At 45.4% G+C, this 19,429-nt stretch overlaps 1 long non-coding RNA gene across 8 annotated transcripts in view; it reads left to right on the top strand.

The window, feature by feature from the left end:
- The window catches only part of LOC118969445 (uncharacterized), a 51,918-nt gene that overhangs the window by 30,814 nt on the left and 1,675 nt on the right, over positions 1–19,429 (top strand). For 3 of the 8 annotated variants that reach the window (XR_012124714.1, XR_012124711.1, XR_012124716.1), the window contains 2 exons: positions 7,601–7,789; positions 18,248–18,996. This is a non-coding gene — a long non-coding RNA (uncharacterized lncRNA). Of the gene's footprint in view, positions 1–22; positions 5,711–7,600; positions 7,790–18,189; positions 18,997–19,429 lie in introns of those variants that run through there. The other 5 variants (XR_012124717.1, XR_012124713.1, XR_012124718.1 and 2 more) reach the window with 4 other exon arrangements.

Below are 19,429 nucleotides of genomic sequence, written 5' to 3'. Positions count from 1 at the left end.
GAGTGTGCAGGACCATGTGTCCACGACAGGGACGGTGCACAGGCTGGACCCGATCGTGGCGGGACCGGCTGCACTATGGGCAACTCCAGACCCTGTGGACCCGAGCCCACCGGTGGCGCCACTCGGACCTCGGTCCCCTGCGGCATGGGCTCAGGCGGCAGTCGGGACCCGGGCGAACTGTTCCCTCACTGCTCGAGGCCACGTCACCCTCACATTGGGGTGACCACGGGGAGGGTCATCAGGGCACAGTCGTGACTTGGCCCCTGGGGTTCGTGTGTGGGAGGAGCTGTGGTCTGTGGGGTTCGCATTTCCCAGGGCACTGTTTTCCCCTCACTTTCCCAAATGTTTGGGAAGCAGGTTCTCAAGCCCACAACCCTGGTCCCCCCAGCCTAGCTGTTCCTAGGGCTGGCATTAAATCCCTAGGTTTCCAGATCCTTCCCCACTTTCTGAAACACCATCTTCCCACCATCTCCAGTTCCCGGCATCATTATTAACTCTCTGCCCTCCGTGGTGCATTTCCAACTGTGCAGTATTTGACTCGTTTGTCATTTCTCCTGGATGGCCCTTTTCAAATATTTATTTTTGTGTACATTTTACGTAAGAGGGAAGGAGAGAATGACCTCCTGGTATTACCTTGCATGAAATCCTTGTGCTTCTCCAGCATCTGTCCTGGGCACAGACATCCTCTGGGAAGTCCGGTGGGTGGAGGTTCCCCTGGGAGCCTTTCCTGGGCGATCTGTCCTGCCACCTCTGCCCAACCCCCGCTTTATCATTTTGAAGAGATTTATTCACTTATCTGAAACTTCGTTTTTCAATATACTTAAAGTTTATTTAATCAATAGACCTTGAGATTCAGTTATGAAGTATTTCCAGTCAAGAAAGAGATGAATTTCAGAATAAATTTCTTTATTGTATTCCATTTGTTAAAACTTTTGTTTTATTTCTTCCCGTAAGTGCGTGTAGTAATATTCTTGGGTGTGCTTTTTCTCTTTTGGGTGATTTCAAATGGCATATCAGGCCTAGACTTACAACATCTGGAAGTGTTTCAACATGATTATTTATTTACAAATCAACCTATTTTCAGGAAGAGTCACAAGGTCCTATATCATTTAAATCTTTCTCGGGAGTTGTATTAATAATTTTACTCTGGACAAGGTTCCTTTGGTGTTTCATGGTTGTATATGGCGCCCTCTAGTGTCCAGAAGCTGTAGTCTCTGGAACTGCTCTGTCCCTGAAGCAATGTGGGGGTTGCAGGAGCGGTACTGGTGCCTGGGGTGGGGGGAAGAGCTGTTCCCTGCCTCCCGGCTGCTGTGCCTGTCTCCACTGCCTGAGCCGGTGGGCCGGGCACACAGGAATAAGTTTTTGTCCCAGAGCAGCCGGGTATGGATCCCTGCTTTCCACAAGTGGCTGGAATCCCAGTGTCCCCAGGAACTCTGCCTGTATTAACTTTCCAACCCGGTGGTCATGCGAGTCTCATGAAAGCACCATGAAATGTAGGTTTGTGCTCCCAGAGCAGATCTCCGGAGCCAGGTATTCAGCCGCCCCAGGCCTCCACTCCCTCCCTGCTCCGTTTCTCTTCCTCCCGCCGGTGAGCTGGGGCGGGGGAGGGGCTCGGGTCCCGCCGGGTCACGGCTCCGTTACGTTCCCCGTTCGCTGAGGTCTGCTCTTTTCTCCAGGTGTGTGCAGTCTGGCGCAGTCCTCTTTCCTGTTGCTCTCCCAGGATAGTTGCACCAACTGTATTTTCTAATTGTATCCAGTTTTAGGAGGAAGCCTCTGTCTCTCCTCTCACGCCGCCATCTTTAATCCCCCCCAATTTCTTTTCTTGGCAATAATATTAACTGACATCTTCATTTCCTTATAAGAATACCAATTTGTGGGTCAGTATTTTTGATGTAGTAAAACTGCCTTACGATTTCCTTTCCTCTTATACATAACCATTGGATTTGAGTGATTTTGCTGGATTCTTGAAACTCTGGGTTTATGTGATTTAAATAAACCATTGTGGGCCAATGTATCATGACTGAGGAGCAGAGGCCTGAGGCCAGTGACTCCAAACTAAGGCCAGTCTTGAGCCTGCAAAGGGGGTTTCCCTGACATTTTTACCTGTTATGTCTGACTTCTGCATCCATGTTACAGCTGCACTCGGTGTTCTGTGCACATTGAAGTCTGTGAAGACGAGGAGTTCTGTCTCCTGGATGTAAGGATTATGGATTTGGGAGTTGATTTGGGCCAGAACTTTGAGCTGGATCAGGCTGTGTCCTTATTGGTGAGAATGGAAGCTGGGGGACGGAGTGCTTCTGTGCTTCTAGGAGAGCAAGGTGTGTGCGGCACCCAGAGTTCATTCCTGTGGCTGTGGAGGTGCTCCCACCCTCCCTCCCCAGGGACTGGCCTCCTTTAGGGGTTCTGTCCCAACCGGGAGTGTCTAGACCCCACGCTTGAGAATGCGCTTAACTTTCTGAGTGTGGTTTTTTTCCTTCTTAACCATGGGAAGCATAAATCCATGAAGCAAGAGTCACTGTAGTCATTTTTTAAATGTATTTTCTTTCCCTTTTTTTCCTGCCCTGATTGGGTAAGTTCCACTGCCCTTTCTTCAAGTTCACTGATGCTTTATTTTTCTTTAGGCTGCTGTTGAATCCTGCTGTTGTATTTCTCAGCTCACTTATTATATCATGTAGCTCCGTGACTTCTCTGTTGGGTACTTTCTTACTTTGCTTATCCAGCTTTCTGAGCGAGGTGAAATCTCTTGACCATTACTTTCTACTATTTGTAGGTAAATCACTTCCTTTTCATTAAGGTCTTTTTCTGAAGTTTTATTTTCTCCATTTGGAGCATAATCATCTGCTTGTTTTCCTTAACTCTTTGTATGGTTTTTTATGAATTATATAAAAGTCACCTCCTGCATTCTTGAAGGAGTGACGTCATGTAGGAGATAAACTTTATTCAACTCTAGCCTAATGCTTGCTTGTCTCTCAAACCTTTGTGTTTGCCCAAGTCTACTTTATTTCTAGTGGCTCCCAGTAGGGGAGTGTAATGATATTTTCCTATATAACAACAGTTTTGCAGCAGTATAACAGTATTATAACTCCTTTCAGGTTCCAAACCTGATTCCAATGTGGGGAGGGGGGGTGTCTTCCTACACAAATACCAAGCAATTCCCAAACGCCAGCAGGTGTCAGAGAACTCAACTCAGTTGACGCTGTCTGCCCAGAGACAGCCCCAGATTCTCCAGGTTAAGGGCTCCGTCCTACAAGACTGCCCTCCACCCCCCACTCCAGACACCAGTTGCAAGCCCCAGGCTGTTACCTGTGCTTCCGATCACTTACCAGCTACAGATTGGTGGTTCCAGTGACCTCCTCTGAGGTTCAATTAATTTACTAGAACACTCAAAGGGCTCAAAAATACATTTCCCAGTTTAGTAAAGAATACTGTAAAGGGTACAAATTAACAGCCAGATGAAAAGATACATACGGAAAGGTCCTATATACAGGAGCTTCTGTCCCCATGGGGCTTGAGGCCTAGCTTGGTGGCATATGGACAAATTCCAGTTCCCCAAGTGACAGGCTCTCACAGGGTTTTGTGAGGGCTTCACTGCACAGTCACGATTCACTGAATCGTTGGCCATTGGCTGATTCAACCTCCAGCCTCTGCTCTTGGGCAGAGGCCAAAAGTTTCTCATTAACATGACCTGACCTATTTCACCTTTTAAGACTCTGCAGTGTCTTCAGGAACTGTGGAAGACGACCAAATGTCTCCTTCTTAGAACTCGTTATTATCATAAGGAGGATCTCATTCAGCACCTAGTGCAGGCTGGTTGGCAGCCAGACCCTCAGGCAAGAGCTATTCATGCATACAGTACATCCTCTTTGAGGGGGGGATGGAAAGGTGGGCGTTTCTGTCTGCCCCCTCCGCACTGAGCCCTGGGGTGATAACCAGTTAGGAATCTTTTCTTTCTTTGGTACCATCCCATTGGGCCCATGAACACGTGCCCTGCCGGCCACCAGAGTCAGGCTGTCCAAGGATGTGTTCTCTGGGGGGTGTAAAGGAGGGCAAAGAGCATCAAGAGTCAGGAAAAAGGACTAATAACATTTAACCTAACTGCCTAGAGCAAGGGCCACCCAGTTTTGGATAAACTACCCGAGGCTAAGCTCAGAAATGCCCCTGCTTTAAGCTAGATAACTGGAAGTGGGCAACAGCCTGGGGGATAAGTCACGTAGACATGCTGGAATGCAAGAGATAACAAGGGAAGCGGTCAGGCAACTAACGCGGTCCCTAAAAGGATACAGTGCTTCCCATTGGTTACAATATAGAGTGTGTTTTAAAATTATTGGTTGTAGAGATGCGCGGGCTTTGGTGTAACGGCTGTGAAAATCCTATATAAGCAATACCTAAAGTTGCCTGGGGGTCGGCAGCTCGGACTCAGCCTGCGTGTCAGGGGAGGTGCTGTCGACCCCAGCTTGCTGGCTGAATAAAGACTTTGCCTGTACTTACATCTCCATGCCTGTGTGCTTTGTTCTCTTGGGAATTCCCTGGGTTCCTGGACCCTAAGAGGGGGAAGACACAAAAGCTATGGTGCCGAACCCGTATACAAGCTCTTTTCATGGAGACACTGGTGCTTTGGTCAGGGCAGAAGGGAGCAGAGAGGACGGTGCCTGCCGTCTGCCCCAGTCTCTGGGGAGGACATAGCTGAGCCCTAGCTGTGTATTTCATCTAATGTGTGCTACTTCGACCATAGCTGTGAAGATGTTAGTAGGCCTCTTTTACAGATAATGGCAACCTGGACACAGACGAGAGAGGGTGCAAAGATGCTGTCTTCATCCTGGAGAGCATCTCAGTGGTCACCTAGATGTGTGCCAAGCCAGATGCCTGACCCTGGGGCCCAAGCTCCCAGAGAAATAAACAGGCAACTTTCACAGTAAGGCGGGGTGTCTCAGTCCGCTGTCTCTGCCATGCCCTGGGGGTATAGCCAGCTAAGCTCTGCCTCCCCGTTTGTTACAGTCCCATAGGACCTAGAAATGAAAGCCTCACTTGTTAACCATACCCAGGCAATTTAGGGGTGGCTCCCTTGAGCGCCTGCTGAAATCAGGGCACCAGACAAGTACAGAAGCTCCTTTCTGGAAGACACCGGTGAGCCGGATTGGGGCAGAGGGAGGAGGCAACGACCGTGCCTGCCGGTCTCCGTCTTTGGGGAGCGTTTCAGCAGTGGCAGTCCCCCGGACGCGCTAAACGCCTGCCCCGCGGGCCGGCACGTTGAGATGAGCGATCAAGCCTCTTTTGTCGGATGTCTGCGCCCTTCTCAGCCCGCTGCCTCGGTGCAGGGCCCTAGGAGGGGTGGGTCCGCACACTCCAGCCGTCTAAGAACGGCTTCGCAGTTTGCTATAACCTTGTTGCTGATGCAAACCTCAGTGGCTTTCAACACTAGGTGTGGGGGCTCATCTTCAGGGGCACCTCTTAAAAGTTGGGGTGCCCAAAGTGGGATTCAAACCTTTGCTCCTCAGGGACAACCTTCTGGTTATGAGTGCCCTCCCTGTTGCGGGCTGCTGTACTAGGGGTGGGGTTTATGGCAAGATGGTGTCTCGGCCTTCCCTACCTTTTCTGATGGGGGTTTTTCCTTATTCACCCAGTGGATAGGTATTGCTCAGACAGTTCTTGGGTTTTTTTTTCTTCAAGGAAGTTCCGTATGTAGCTGCAGATTTGGTGTCTGTGGAAGGAGGTAAGTTCAGGATCCTATGTCACCACCTTGGACTATTTTATTCTGTTTACTATGGGTTTAATTTGCTCTTCTTATTGTTTCATCGGGTAGAAGCCTACATTATTGATTGTAGATTTTTCTCTTTCTGTTGTTTTTTCAATGTATATAAATTTCTCGGCTCTACTTTTCCTGCATCAGACAAACTTGGATATATGTCATTTTCATTTCATATAGTTCAAAGTAATCTCTAGTTTCTTTGACTCCATGTTATTTTAAAGTGTTTAATATTCTCCATGTTGTTAGGGGTTTTCTAGCTACTTTCCTTTTACTGATTTCTAGAATGCTGTTGCTGTGGTTCTGAGAGCATATTTTTTATGATTTCTTTCAAATTTCTTGAAGGTGTGTTTTATGTCCCAGAAGGTGTTATGTCTAAGTGAATGTTCCATATGAACTGGAGAACAGTGTATCCTCCTGTTAGCTGCTGAAGTGTTACATGGGTTTCGATTAAACCAGTTGATTGATGGTGTTACTCAGCCATGTCCTTCCCAATTTTCTGCATGCTGGAACCCAACTGTGGAGTCATCATTTGTGACTGCATTTTATCAGTTTTGGCTCATGTATTTTGCTAGTTATTAATGAACATGCACAGAAAGGATTGCTCTGTTTTCTTGGAGACGTGACCCTTTTATCATTATGTAATTCCCTCTTTTTCTCTGGGATTTCCTTGCCCTAAAGTCATGTTTTGAAACATGTTTTCCAACTTTCTTTAGATGACTGTTAACATAGTACATCTTTTTCCATCCTTCTTAAATTTACTGTGTCTTTATATTTAAAGTGCGTTCCTTGTAGGCTGCATTTATAACTAGGTGTTTGCTTTTTAGTGCTGCGATAGTATCTGTCTTTCAAATGCAGTGTTTAGACTATTGATGTTTAAAAAGGTTTTTGATCCTGTTGATTAATAACCTACCAAATGTTTTACTCTTTTGTTGTTGTTGCCCTTGTTTTCTTGTCTTTCGGCATTTTTGCGCCTTCTCTGGCTTGGAGCATTTTACCTGATTACATTTTATTTCCACTCAGCCTATCATATCTGCCTTGATTTTACTTCATATGTTGCCCTGATTTCTTGGTGTACATTTACAATTAAAGCAAGTCCCCTGCAGCGGACACTATACCAGCCCACAGGCCGCCAAGTACCTTATCTAGAGCCTTCCCCGAAGCCCCCTCTCTGCCCCCAGTAACACTGGTCTCACTGATGCCCCTTATCCGTGAGCTGTCGTGACTGAATGCATTTTTACTGACTTGAACAAAGTGATAGTTGTCAGATTAATTAATCTATTTCACCCTCATTTATTCCTTTTCCAATATTCTTTATCACTTACCTTCTTTCTGATGGTCTCCATTCTCTCATGGTTTCTGAACGTAAGTTGGATTTAACTCCTGTCCTTACTTATGTCCCCAACATAAGTAAGGTTTGTTTTTCCCTTCACGCTTCTTCCCATTTTCTCTTTGTTCAGTTTCGATATGATCTGCTTGGATGTACGTTTTTTCCTTCATGTGCTGTGTTCCCTTAACTTGCTGGATCTGCAGTTTGCTGGGTTTTTCTGTTAATGTCAGGAAAATCTCAGTGACTTTTGCTTCCTGATTTCTTCTGTTCCTTTCTGCTTTTCTGTTCTGTCAAGTATTCCCATTATATGTATTTTATACCAGCCGCCATTGCCCTAAAGTTCTTACATACTGTGTTTATCCTGTATTTTTATGAGAACCTGGTGAAATAGATTCTCTTGAGGAAAAGCCTAAAAGAGAACATTCTGGGTATATCTCAAAGTAGCTGTGTCTCCAGTTTAAAATCTCTGCAAATTTGGATGTGTGACAGGTCTGAATCCTCATCCCTCCTTCCTCTGTGACCCACAGGCGATGAGAAAGCCACAGTGCTTTCCCCTTCGGCCGTGGCAAGAGGACAAATGCACACAAGTACCTGCTCTCGCATGCGGACGGTTTTAGTCTGCCTACAGCCGCAGGTTACCAAAGCCCAGCCAGTCTGTGCGTTTCCTTGCTCCCAAGCTGTCGCGACCCTTCAGGGACCGAAGCAACACGCCCAAGGTCTGGATTCTTCTCTAGGCTTTATTGTCTAATCTCTTGCGGCGGTTACAGCAGTTGTCGGGAAGCTCCTCTCCCTCCCGGTGGGCTCCCTTATATTCAGTCACCCAACCAATCCGGGACAGTATCATGCATGACCTTTAAGCGGATAGGTGTCATGTGCCACTCTAAGCGGGCAGCACGAGGGGAGAGGGGAAAGGGTGGTGAGCAGGAAGCAGGTGCCATCTTTAGGGCATTGTCCAGCTAGAGTGGGGCTCAGCCTCGGCCGTAGGCCGGGCCCCCACATCTCCCCCTTTATTGTTTTATAACCAAAGGTCTGTCGGGATCATGCCTGTCTTAGGTCGTCCAGAGTCTGCGGCATTCTTACCCGTCCTCAGGCAACAGACAGCTTAGGTCTGCGCCCTGTCTTAGGTTGATACATGCAGCTCCCGATCTTACCCATCCTTGACTACTGATCCAGCATATTAAGCCATACTCTAGGGGAGATGCCTTCCTCTAGCGCTGCCATGGCCTGCAACAGGACCTTCTGTTCTCCCCGTTGCTGTTTTTGTATGGAACAGACTTTCCTCCCAACCAGGAGGAGGCCCACAATTAGCAATATTCCTATGACACCTACACCTGACCAGGCTTTGTTGGCGTTTAACACAGCTTCAGCTATTTGAGCTACGGAGCAAAATTTCTAACCATAGCTGAGTGGTGAGCTCGTCAAGCTCACTGGACCAATTTGTGGTTAACGTCTCGCCTGTCTGGACAAGTTGGCAGCTTTAGAATAATTATGAAAAGGAATACCAGTAATACACCCCCGTATAAGAATGGATGCAGCCCACAGACAAAACCTCCCCCAAGAGGTCCAATTGTTCTTGAAGAAGGTTCATGCGTTAGTTGACCAAGGCCATCCCATTCTTAAAATGGCCATTGATGACGTTCTGCGTTGTCATTGCCGAGGCAGTGGCCTGGGACAGACCATTCAGGTGATAGCGCGGCGGTGGCTGCAGCTGCAGCTCGGCTCCGCCGTCGCCTGCTGTAGGATCCACGGCAGGAGCAGAAGCAGTGCGATCATCTTGTACCTCCGCTCCGGGGTTTTCCACTCTGCGTATCAGACGTTCAGGCACCCAAACGGGGTTCTGCTGGTCCTATGGAAAAACACAAACCGAGCCTCGGGTCCAGATTATCACTGGGTCCGGGCCTTTCCATGTTCCTTCCAACACATCCTTCCACAAAAGTTTAGGCATGTGTTTTGGATTGGATTGTTGGCTGTGCCACTCTGCTGCACTGCAGCCATTTTTGTCCAGTGTTCTAAAGTCTTCTCCTATTCCCCCTTTTTGTTTATATAAGGCATTCTTGAGGGTGAGGTGGGTGCGTTCCACCATACCCTGACCCTGAGGGTTGTCTCTAGCTCCCTGCTGCTCTCATGACACAAAAGGATGTCATCCATATAATGATAGATGATTATCAGGGGAAACTGCTTCCTGACAGTTTGTAAGGCCTTCTTTACATACACATGGTGGGGCTCTTAGCCATGCCCTGTGGCAATAAACCTTTGACAGTCTCTGGGGTGAAGCCGGAACAGTCTTTGATATCTATCACTATTGAATTCCATCCTCTGGGCAGGGCCACAGGGAGAGGAAGGCCTAATTGTACAGGTCCCATAAGCTCCATCTGTCTGTTCACTGCCCTGAGATTATGGAGTAATCTCCACTTGCCAGACTTTTTCCTAATTACAAAAATAGGTGTGTTCCATGGCGAGGTAGAGGGCTGGAGGTGACCAGCTGCTATCTGTTCTTGTACTAAAGTGTGGGCTGCTTCCTTCTTTTCTTTGGTGAGGGGCCACTGAGGTACCCACACGGGCCTTTTTGACTGCCATGTTATTTCTATAGGCTGTTTTCCCTCAGTGGCCCCGAAGAAAAACGTTAAACTTGTCACCCCTGATGTTCACATGTACAAACCTCCTTTCTACAACCTTGGGATACTTCTTAGGAGTAGCTGGAGGACTGGGGTGGGGGTCTGGCTCAGTCCCCACCAGGCCTTTAGCGATCCCGTCTTGATTTAGAAAACCCCCGCCAGGGCTGCACCTGCTTTCATCTCGTAACAGGAGAGGCCTCTCAGAATCTCAGTTTAGATCAGGCTCCCGGGTCAGATCTTTGGAAATACTGTGACTGTGAAACAAAAAGGTGTATCCCACAGTTGTCCCACTGGGGACATCCAGATTCACAGGCATCAGCATTATAGCTTCCTGTCACCACCTGGAGGTCATTTCTAACTCAAGAGTTTCTCATCTCAAGCCTGCTTTGTACCTGCTTACTGGCAAGTATCTAGACATATACACCTGACTTACTCTGGAAAACTTCTGTGGCAATATCAGAGCCTGTGAGGTGAGAGGGCAGACGGAGCGATGGCAGAAGTCATGTCAAGGGACTCGTGCCCTTCAGCCACAGCTCTCCCAGCTGCCACATGATTATTAGCCCTGCCGGCTTAGCCATAAAATACTTACAGACTGAAGCACTTTGAATAGGAAAACATACAGCTCTAGAATCTGACCAAATAACACCCTACTAGTGTCTCCCTCTCCACACTCACACACCACAGAGGCATTAGCAGCCTTCTTTCAGGCCTTCCAGAGGCCAAACACCCATGACACTGCCATGGCTTTCTGGAACATGTCACTTCAGCCTGGTGCCAGACACAATTAGAACAGCCACTGCAGACAATAGACAGCAGTCTTTCTAGAAACGGAGGCTCCCACAGGCCCTGAGCTGATGAGCCAAAGCAGCCAGCCTCTCGGTTCTCCTTGGGACCTGAGTCAGGCTCACTTCGCCACAGAGGCCTCATGGAAAAGATACTGGAACCTATGGGATTATGCCAAAAACGGGCCCTCTGGCATCTCCTACAGGAGGAAGAGCATTGCCCAGTCCCCCAAATGATGCAGTCATTCTGGAGGTCCCCCTTTTCTAGGCCCTTTGGCTATCTTGAGAGCCCCTTGGGATCACATGAATGACCAGAATTCATACACCTTATGGACCCTGCACCACCCCACACTGACGGAGCCCACTGCAGAGATGCTTTCTGTCCTTACATCACGTAGGCCATCCCTACTCAAAGATAAGCATCAGCTCAAATTCCAGGCAATGTTGCACTACAGGATGGCCTGGCCAAGAGTATAACTCATCTGCACATTTTGACAGATCTTTCAGCTGTTGACAATGATCTTGCCAAACTCATATCTCACCCCTGGACTTTCCCCTTAAAGTTCTTCTGTCTCCGGGATGTCAGTATTTCAGGCATGCACCCTCTTTCACAAAGACCAGGACCATCTCAACACAAATGCCTGCTTTTTCCTACCAGTTCCACTCATGTACTTGTGGGAGTCCTGGCACTGCCCCAGGCACACCTAATGTCTCTCAACAAACTCACAGCATTGACCCCAGTCAACAAATGCCCCAAACACTAAACACATGCAACAGACAGGTAACATTTAAAGATGTTTCCCAAAAAGAAAAACTCCTTGGCAGCCACGGTAGCTGATGACTATTGGATTCCGACAATTTACTGACCGACCAGGGAGAGCTCCATTTCCTCCAAGGGACTGCTTGTGTGTGGGTAGACAACACTGGCAAGATGCCACCAGTAACAAAGACAATAGATTTTGATGAGACCCTGTTTTTGATGTCTGCTTGTTAGTTCACTTTAGATACCCACTCACCCTCCCTGGCCCACGATGGGCAACCCAATTAAGGTTCACATGTGCCTCTTTATTTTTGTGCCAGCAGATGGGGGGGTCAAACCTTGAAGACCCTCAGCCTGAACCCCTTGACACACTGAAGGCCCAACCCACTCTGTCCCCTTTTCTCTAGCTACCTGACCGCACACACTTGCCCTACTCTCCTAAAGTGTGTTTGATGAATGAAGCAGACATAACTTGAGCCAGTGACCTGTAGGATAAACTGTAAGAGATGAATTGCTGGGAACACAGTCAGTCTAGCTTGAGACTTAAAAGGCCTGGGGAACCGAGTCTTAGGACACCCCACCCCCAACACACACACACTGTTGAGGATGGTTGAAACCTAAAGGAAACTGAGAGAGGACAGCTGAGAGACTGGGGTGAAAGAACGGTCAGTTAGAAGAGATAAGGAAGTTCAGTAAGAAAAATACCAAGTCCCGAATGTTGAGTCGAGTGCGCTGAGATAGGATGTATCCTGAGGACAGGGTATGCTTGTGCAAAAGAGCACGTGAATACTCAGGCGTGTGCTTCTTGACCCCTAGTTAACTTTCGCTCCCTGAGTGTGTATATAAGGAGGAGAATAAAAGCTATACGGCACGATTCCAGCTCGACCGGGCGTCCTCTCAGAGTGATTTGTGTGTTTGTTCAGCGTCACGGCTCCCCTTTGGGACTGTTCCACTTTGACGGTGGGCACCGTCACACACACACACACACAACTCATGAATTCTTCCTGCAGGAGCCAAAGCAGGTTCTTTTGTGAAGATTGGGGGGGTGGGGGGGCGGAAATGTCTCGTGCTTCATGCAGGAAACACAAGGGAACATCTTGATATACTTACAACAGTGAACTCTGTCGTCTGTACCTTGGGCAGTGCCTCAAGGAACACTCATTTATCAGTCTTATCTGGTTGGAGAAGGAGCAATCACACAACTCCGGCCCTCTTCAACTTTCTTCTTTGACAAAAGGGAAGGAATAAAGCACTGAGAACCTTTTTGAATTTTCGTAGTCCAGGACTGTATCCTACCAAAGCATAACAGGCTGACTCAGAACACTTTCCCTCCCCAAAATAGCTTGCCGTATCAGCAGGGTCCTAGGGTAACAAACAGCACATTAAACAGAGAACAGCAAGACACAGACTCAAGCCTGGGCTGGGGATACCCAAACACACTGAGGAGAAAAACGCAAGGACAGTGGAGGATACTGAAGCCCCCAACACACACAGCTAAAGCAAGTATTGGGCCTTACCTAATGCCTATTCAAGAACACACAGACTCTCACCCTGAAGACCTACTTTCCTCGAATCCTACTACCTGATACATCTGGTTTTCAAGCACAAATCGGAAGGCACACTAAAAGGCAAGAGCACACATTCTCAAGAGACAAGTCAGCAAAGCAACACTCGGATACAGGACAGATTTTGGTTGACATTAGAACAAAGACAATTATCTGGGAGAAAGGGGCATCAACGGCACGCTGCTTATCACCGTGATTGGCTTTGGAGCTGTGTTGCCACCCAGGGGGTTAGGGAGCCTGAAGTTCCTTGAAGTTCCCAGCCTGCTGGGCTGAGGGTGCCAAGATGATTCTGTCCATCTGTTAAACCCTTGTCCGTTTCTTTTATAGCTCCTGCTTTCCTTTTGTCCCAGGGCAGTTGGCTGTGGGAATCTGTTCGCAGTCTGAGTCTTGGATTTTGCTTTTCCGTTCCTCTACTACCCAGTGCACCATGCAGTGTGTGTCTGTGCTCCGGGAGCAGATCACCAGGCCTGGTTATTTCGCAGTCCTGTGCTCCCACTCCCTCCCCACTCTGATGCTTTCCCTCCCGCTGGTGAGCTGCGCTGACTGACCGGAGTGCCCGGGTCCTGCCAGGTCACGGCTTTGTATTTTACTCTTTTCCATGAGACGTAGATGTAGCCTGGCTGGTGTACTGTATCTTCTGGTCACTCTTTTAGGAATAGTTGTATTTGCTGTATTTTCAAAATACATATCATTTTGGGAGGAGATTTCCGCCACCTCACTCACACTGCCATCTTGAGAATGTCCACAACAATTTACTTTTACTATCTAGTCTAACGGCTAGGTCATAAGTTCTTATCTGTGTCAAAACAGAGTGCAGACACATGGATATAGAATTTTGCAGTATAAATGCCATGAATGTCATGGCCCATGTACGTGTGTGGGTTTTCTAGGGTTTCAGTTGTCCTAACATAGGATGAAATACACCTGCAGTATGGAGACAATTTGCTGCACTTTATACTGCCCTCCAACAGGTAGCTATCAAGGTCAGTGGGAGTGTTTACATTATGGAGACCACAAGCACATTTGAGCCTGCCAGTCACTCATTTCCTGGGTGACACATAAGAGGGCCAGTTTTGCATGGAACCAGAAAAGAAAAAGTTCTGCATCATATCCAGGCTGCAGCGTGACTGTCCCTCTATTTGAGTCTTACTACACAGATCTGATGTACTGGAGTAGCCTGTATGGAGCTTATGGAGACCCCAAATATGAGAATCAAAATACCGAACCCTAAAATTTCAGAGTGGTTATACCCTCCTCCCGAAAATGTTTCTCATTTGAAAAAGAACCTTGGCTTTCCACTGAACTCCAGTAGTGACTTACTATCTGACCACAAGATACCATATAACAGTGACCTTTAATGCCCATCATTACTGGGTGTTATCTAAGTGACTGAGTCATAATACTGCACAAGAGTAGCAGCATTACATTGTAAAATGGGAAAGACAGATATACATCTGGGCCTGAGCATGTTCCAGAATAAAGTACTTTTTTTATAGAAATTGATATATAATTGACAATATAACTTTAAGCTTAAGGTGTACAGTGTGTTATTTGGATATACTTACATAATGCAATGTCACTGTAGCATTAGCTAACACCTCAAGTCACATCATTATCACTTTTTTGTAGTCTTGTCTGTTATCAATTTTGAAGTATATAATACAGTATTTTGACTATGCTGGACATTCGATCTCCACAATGTATTGATTTTCTAGTCTAAAGTTTGTATCTTTAAACTACATCTCCTTAATTCCCCTGCTTCCCAGCCCCTGGTTAACTCCCATTCTATGGTTTTGTATGAGTTTAGCTTTAATTAGTAGACAGTTCAGACTTTTTACCTGTGCTTAGTAATATCCTAATATCCTCTCACTTGGCCCACATCTCTTTTCCCTGGTAGTAGAGCGGCAGTCTTATCGTTTCAGTGTATATTTCCCCTTACAACCAAAGTTAAGTTTAAGGAAAGTTTTGTACCTTTCCAGGTGGGAGGGCCTTCTCTTTGTTTTTGTTTCTATTTTTTTTTATGTTATGTCATTTAATCCTTGAAAGAATCCAGTAAGGTCAACATCATACAAATAAGGAAACAAATGTAGGGGAAGTAATTTGTAGGGTCATCAGAGGAGGCAGGATTGGAACCCAGGTCCGGATCCACCCCAAGCCCGTCAGAACCACTGGTGCAGGCCTGGTTTCCTGTTCCCCCAACACTGAGCTCCACGGTTTAACTGGGCCTGGCTTCTTGGGCCGGGGGCCCGGGGGGAGGACACCTGTGCTCATCCATCCCGGCCCCCCCTGACTGCTCCCCGCTTGCCTGTGCCGCCCCTGCTGCCCCAGCTGCAGGGCCCTGCACGCTCTCCGACTTCCTCTCTGTCCCTTTGTCTCCACAAAAAGCATACAAATATATTAAAGTTTTGATGGACTTCAGTGTTAGTAGCTACTAATGAACGCAGGTTAACAAATCTAGAAAACAGTTTTTGTTTCTATTTTTAAATGCTTTATTTTGCATTGTCATCTGAGAGCATTTTAGTAATATTTCTGTATATAAGTTTGTTATGATTTACAGATGATCTTTGTGACTGTTATCATATCACTTAAGACAAATGTGTATTTTTTATTATTAGAGTGTTGTCTTTCATATATAGTCATGCGATACACCTTGTTCAGAAGTGTTAAATCTTCATTGTGAATTGCAGGTTTTAACATCAAGAATTGTCCTTCAAAAAATAAAGGAAACCAGGAAAAAGAAAATATTTTTTAAGTGCCCTTCATTGGCAGTATAGCATAGAGAAGACAAGTAGTGCCTCTATAGCATCTTACTACACTGATGGCCAGTGACTGCAATGGGGTCGGGGGGGGACTTGATAATAGGGGTGAATGTAGTAACCACAATGCTGCTCATGTGAAACCTTCATAAGATTGTATATCAGTGATACCATAATTTTAAAAAGGGCCCTTCATTATCACATTTAATGCTTTAGGCTTCACTTCTACTTTGATATCAGAAACACTACCCCGGCTCTCTTTTCATTTATAGTTTCCTGATTTAATATGTACATTTCCACACACACACTTTCCCTACTGACTCTTCTAACTGTAGCTACGTCTTCTGTATAGAGTATGTTTTTACATCTTTTTTTATGAGCCAAATTAAAAACATGTTTAATAGGTTTAGTAAGTCCATAAATGGATGCTATATTCAGTCTCAGCCTGTCATAATGATTTTCATAAACCTTGCTATTTTCTCATGATCTTTGGTTTAGGAAAAAATTTCAAAGACCATACAGGGAGTCCTCGTATGTCTGTGCCCAGTTTCTCCTACAGTGAACATCTTACACTAGTTTGGAAATTTTTTTATACTCAATGAACCTGAATTAATACACTTCTGTGTCTATATTTTACTCGACTTTCCTTAGTTTTTCCTTGATATTTTTCTGTTCTAGGAGCAGATTCAGGATATCACATTATATTTAGTCGTCAATCTGCTAAGGTTCTTCTTCTCTGTACAGGTTGCCAGTTCCTTGTTGATTAAATTGAGAGTTTTGAGGTGTAGTGATCAGGTATTTTTTTAAGTGTCTCAGTGGAATTTTTCTGAAGATCTTTCATGCCATTAGACTAGGACCATGTTATTTAACCCACTCACCCTGCCTGGTCCACAATGGGCAACCAAATTAGGAAGGGCCACACATGCCCCTCTTCATTGCGTGCCAGCTGCTAGGTTTGTCAAACCTCAAAAACACCCAGCTTCATCCCTTGACAAAATAAAGGCTCACCCAACTCTCTGCTTTGCTCAAGCCACCATATTAAGAGGGCTCCAGTTTAATAACAGTGGATTGCAACTAAGTGAGCCCTAAAACACAGATTCCACTAAGAAATGAGTTCTAGGGAAACCCAAACCCAACAGGAGCAAAAAATACAAAGGACCTAAAGGACACTGAAGCTTGACACCTATAGCTCAGCAAACAAGAGTCAAACCGCTATTCAGTAAAACAAAAAATCTAACACTAAAGGCCTATTTAACTCAAATCCTGTTACCAACAATATCATGTCCAGCTTTCAACTAAAAATTACAAGACACGCTGCAAGAGAAACAATCTGACATGACCAAGCAAGCATTAAAACAAGACTTGGTTATGGCAGAGATTCTTGACTGAACAGGCCAAGAATTTGATTTTACTTTCAGAAAGCAAACTTCTGAACAAGGAAAATAATCAGGGATAAAGATAGACATTATGCAGTGATAAAAGGGCCAATTCTCCAAGAAGATATAAAAATCTTCATCTATATCATCCCAACAAAATATCCCCTAATTTGCAAATCCCTAATGACAATGATGTTGATCTTTTCATACATTCAATCTGCTATCAGTATATCTTCCTGGGTGAGATGTCTGTTTAGATCTCTGGCATATTTTTTGATCAGGCTGTTTGCTTTGTTACCATTCAGCTTTAAGAATTCTTCCTATATTTTTGATACCGGTCCTTTGCTAGATATGTGTTTTGAGAATATGTTCTTTCAGCATGTGGCTTGACACCCATTCCCTTAACAGTGGCTTCTTCTCAACTGCAGTTTTTCAATTTTAATGAAGTTCACCTTATCAGCTTTTCTCTTGGATCTTGCTTTTGTTCCATATCAGAAACCTCACCAGACCCAAGGTTTCCTAGATTTTCTCTCGTTATATTCTGGAAGATTTTTGTATTTTACATGTAGGTCTATGATATATTTTGAGTTCTTTCTTGTGAAAATTGTAGTCTATGTCTAGATTCATTTCTCTGCATGGGATGTTCAATCATTCCAGCACCAACTACTGAAAAAACTGTCCATTCTGCATTGAACTGCCTTTGCTCCATTTTCAAAGATCAGTTGATTGTACTTGTACAAGTCTGCTTCTGGGCTTTCTATCCTATGCCACTCATCCATATGTCTGTTCTCTTGGCCAACACCCCCTCTGTCTTGATTACTATAACTTTATAGTTAGTGTTAAAGTCAGTTGGTGCCAGTCCTGTCTTTCTTCTACAGTATTGTGCTGGCTTTTCTGCCATTTAAACTTCAAAATCAATTTGCCAATATACAAAAAATAGTCATGCACAGATCAAATTGGAGACAACCGATATCTTAACAATATTGAGCCTTCCTGTCAACATAGAATATCTCCACTTATTTTGGATCTTTATTGACTGTTGTCAGCAGTTGTGTGGTTTTCCTCATATAGATCTTGTACATATTTTGTTAGATTTATACTTAAGTATTTTTTTAGTATTATTGTGAACGCATTATATTTTTAACTTCAAAATCCAATTGTTCACACCTTACTACGCTGATGGACAGTGACTGTAAAGGGGTTTGTGGGGGGGACTTGGTGAAGGGGGGACCCTAATAAACATGTTCTTCATGTAATTGCAGATTAATGATAACAAAATTAAAAAACAAATACAATTCTCTGCCAATTTGCATCATGCAGCGGTAGAGCTCCGGTGCCGGTGGGCAGTGGCTCGGGAGTGAGTGAATTCGGGTAAATTGCCCCTGACTCAGGAAAAGGCCAAGGCAAGAACCTGACTTAAAGATGCTGAAGAATCATGCTGCGGACCGTAAGCTGACGGTGGGAGCCCTCACTACAAACATCAGCGCTGTTTCTTCAGAACTGAAGTCGGAAGAGCTCTCCCAGCCACTCCTCTGCGACGTCGCTCTCCGTTTCACTCACCCTGTGGAGGCAGATGACTTTAAGGAAACACAGGGACAAACCACTCTTTGAAGATCTGCAGTATCCGATCTATCACTTGCTTCTAACAGCTTTTCTAATTTCTTATTGTTGTAAATTTATAACTATTTATTTTTGAATTACATCTCTGGGAAAACTGAGTTTACTAATATATTTAAAATAATAGAAATAATAAAAATATGAGATGTAAAAAAAATTCCAATAGTATAGGAAAGCAACTGATATTTGTACATTCCCCTTATAGCCTGTGATCTTCCTCTGATTTCTTATTAGTTTCAGAAACTTTTAAAATCCATTTTTGGGGGGATCTTCTACATAGACAAACATGTTAGAAAAATTGTATTCAGCCTTCTTTCAATCCCAACACTTATTTCCTTTTCTTGTCCTAGTGCATTTGCTAGGACTTCTAGAACAATGATGAAGAGAAATGGTGAGAGGGAACATCCTTGCCTTGTTCCTGATCTTTGTTGAAAACTTCCATTTTCTCAGAAGTAAGTATGATATTTGCCATATGTTCCTTCTAGAAATTCTGTAAGTTGAGGACTTGGCCTAGGCCAAGCCTTTATTTAGGGTTTCTGCAGGAAAGGCCGGGCAGAGCTGAGTAACATCTTAGGGGTGCCAGTTTGAATAATCACAGAAGGCTTTGGGGCATAGAGGCTGTCAGTAGTTGTGTAGTACCTGACCCTGGGCTGGGTTAGGGCAGGGGAAATAATCAGTTTGGGGTGTGAGAGATAGATAAGAAGGGAGGTGGGGATACAGCGCTAGATTGGGCAGTCTTCACATAAAAGGCAGGCTCCAGGCAAGTTGTCCACCCACCCTTGGAATTAGGTACCCCGGGAAGGGCAATCACTCTCTGGGTCTGAAAGACCCCAAGATGTCAAAACACCCGAAGACAGTGAAAATATAAAGTGATTAATACAAACT

The sequence above is a fragment of the Manis javanica genome, chromosome 13, assembly GCF_040802235.1.
Source record: "Manis javanica isolate MJ-LG chromosome 13, MJ_LKY, whole genome shotgun sequence".
NCBI classification, from domain to species: domain Eukaryota; kingdom Metazoa; phylum Chordata; class Mammalia; order Pholidota; family Manidae; genus Manis; species Manis javanica.
Note: the sequence above shows the minus strand (reverse complement) of the source record. Positions and strands in the feature narration are given on the sequence as shown.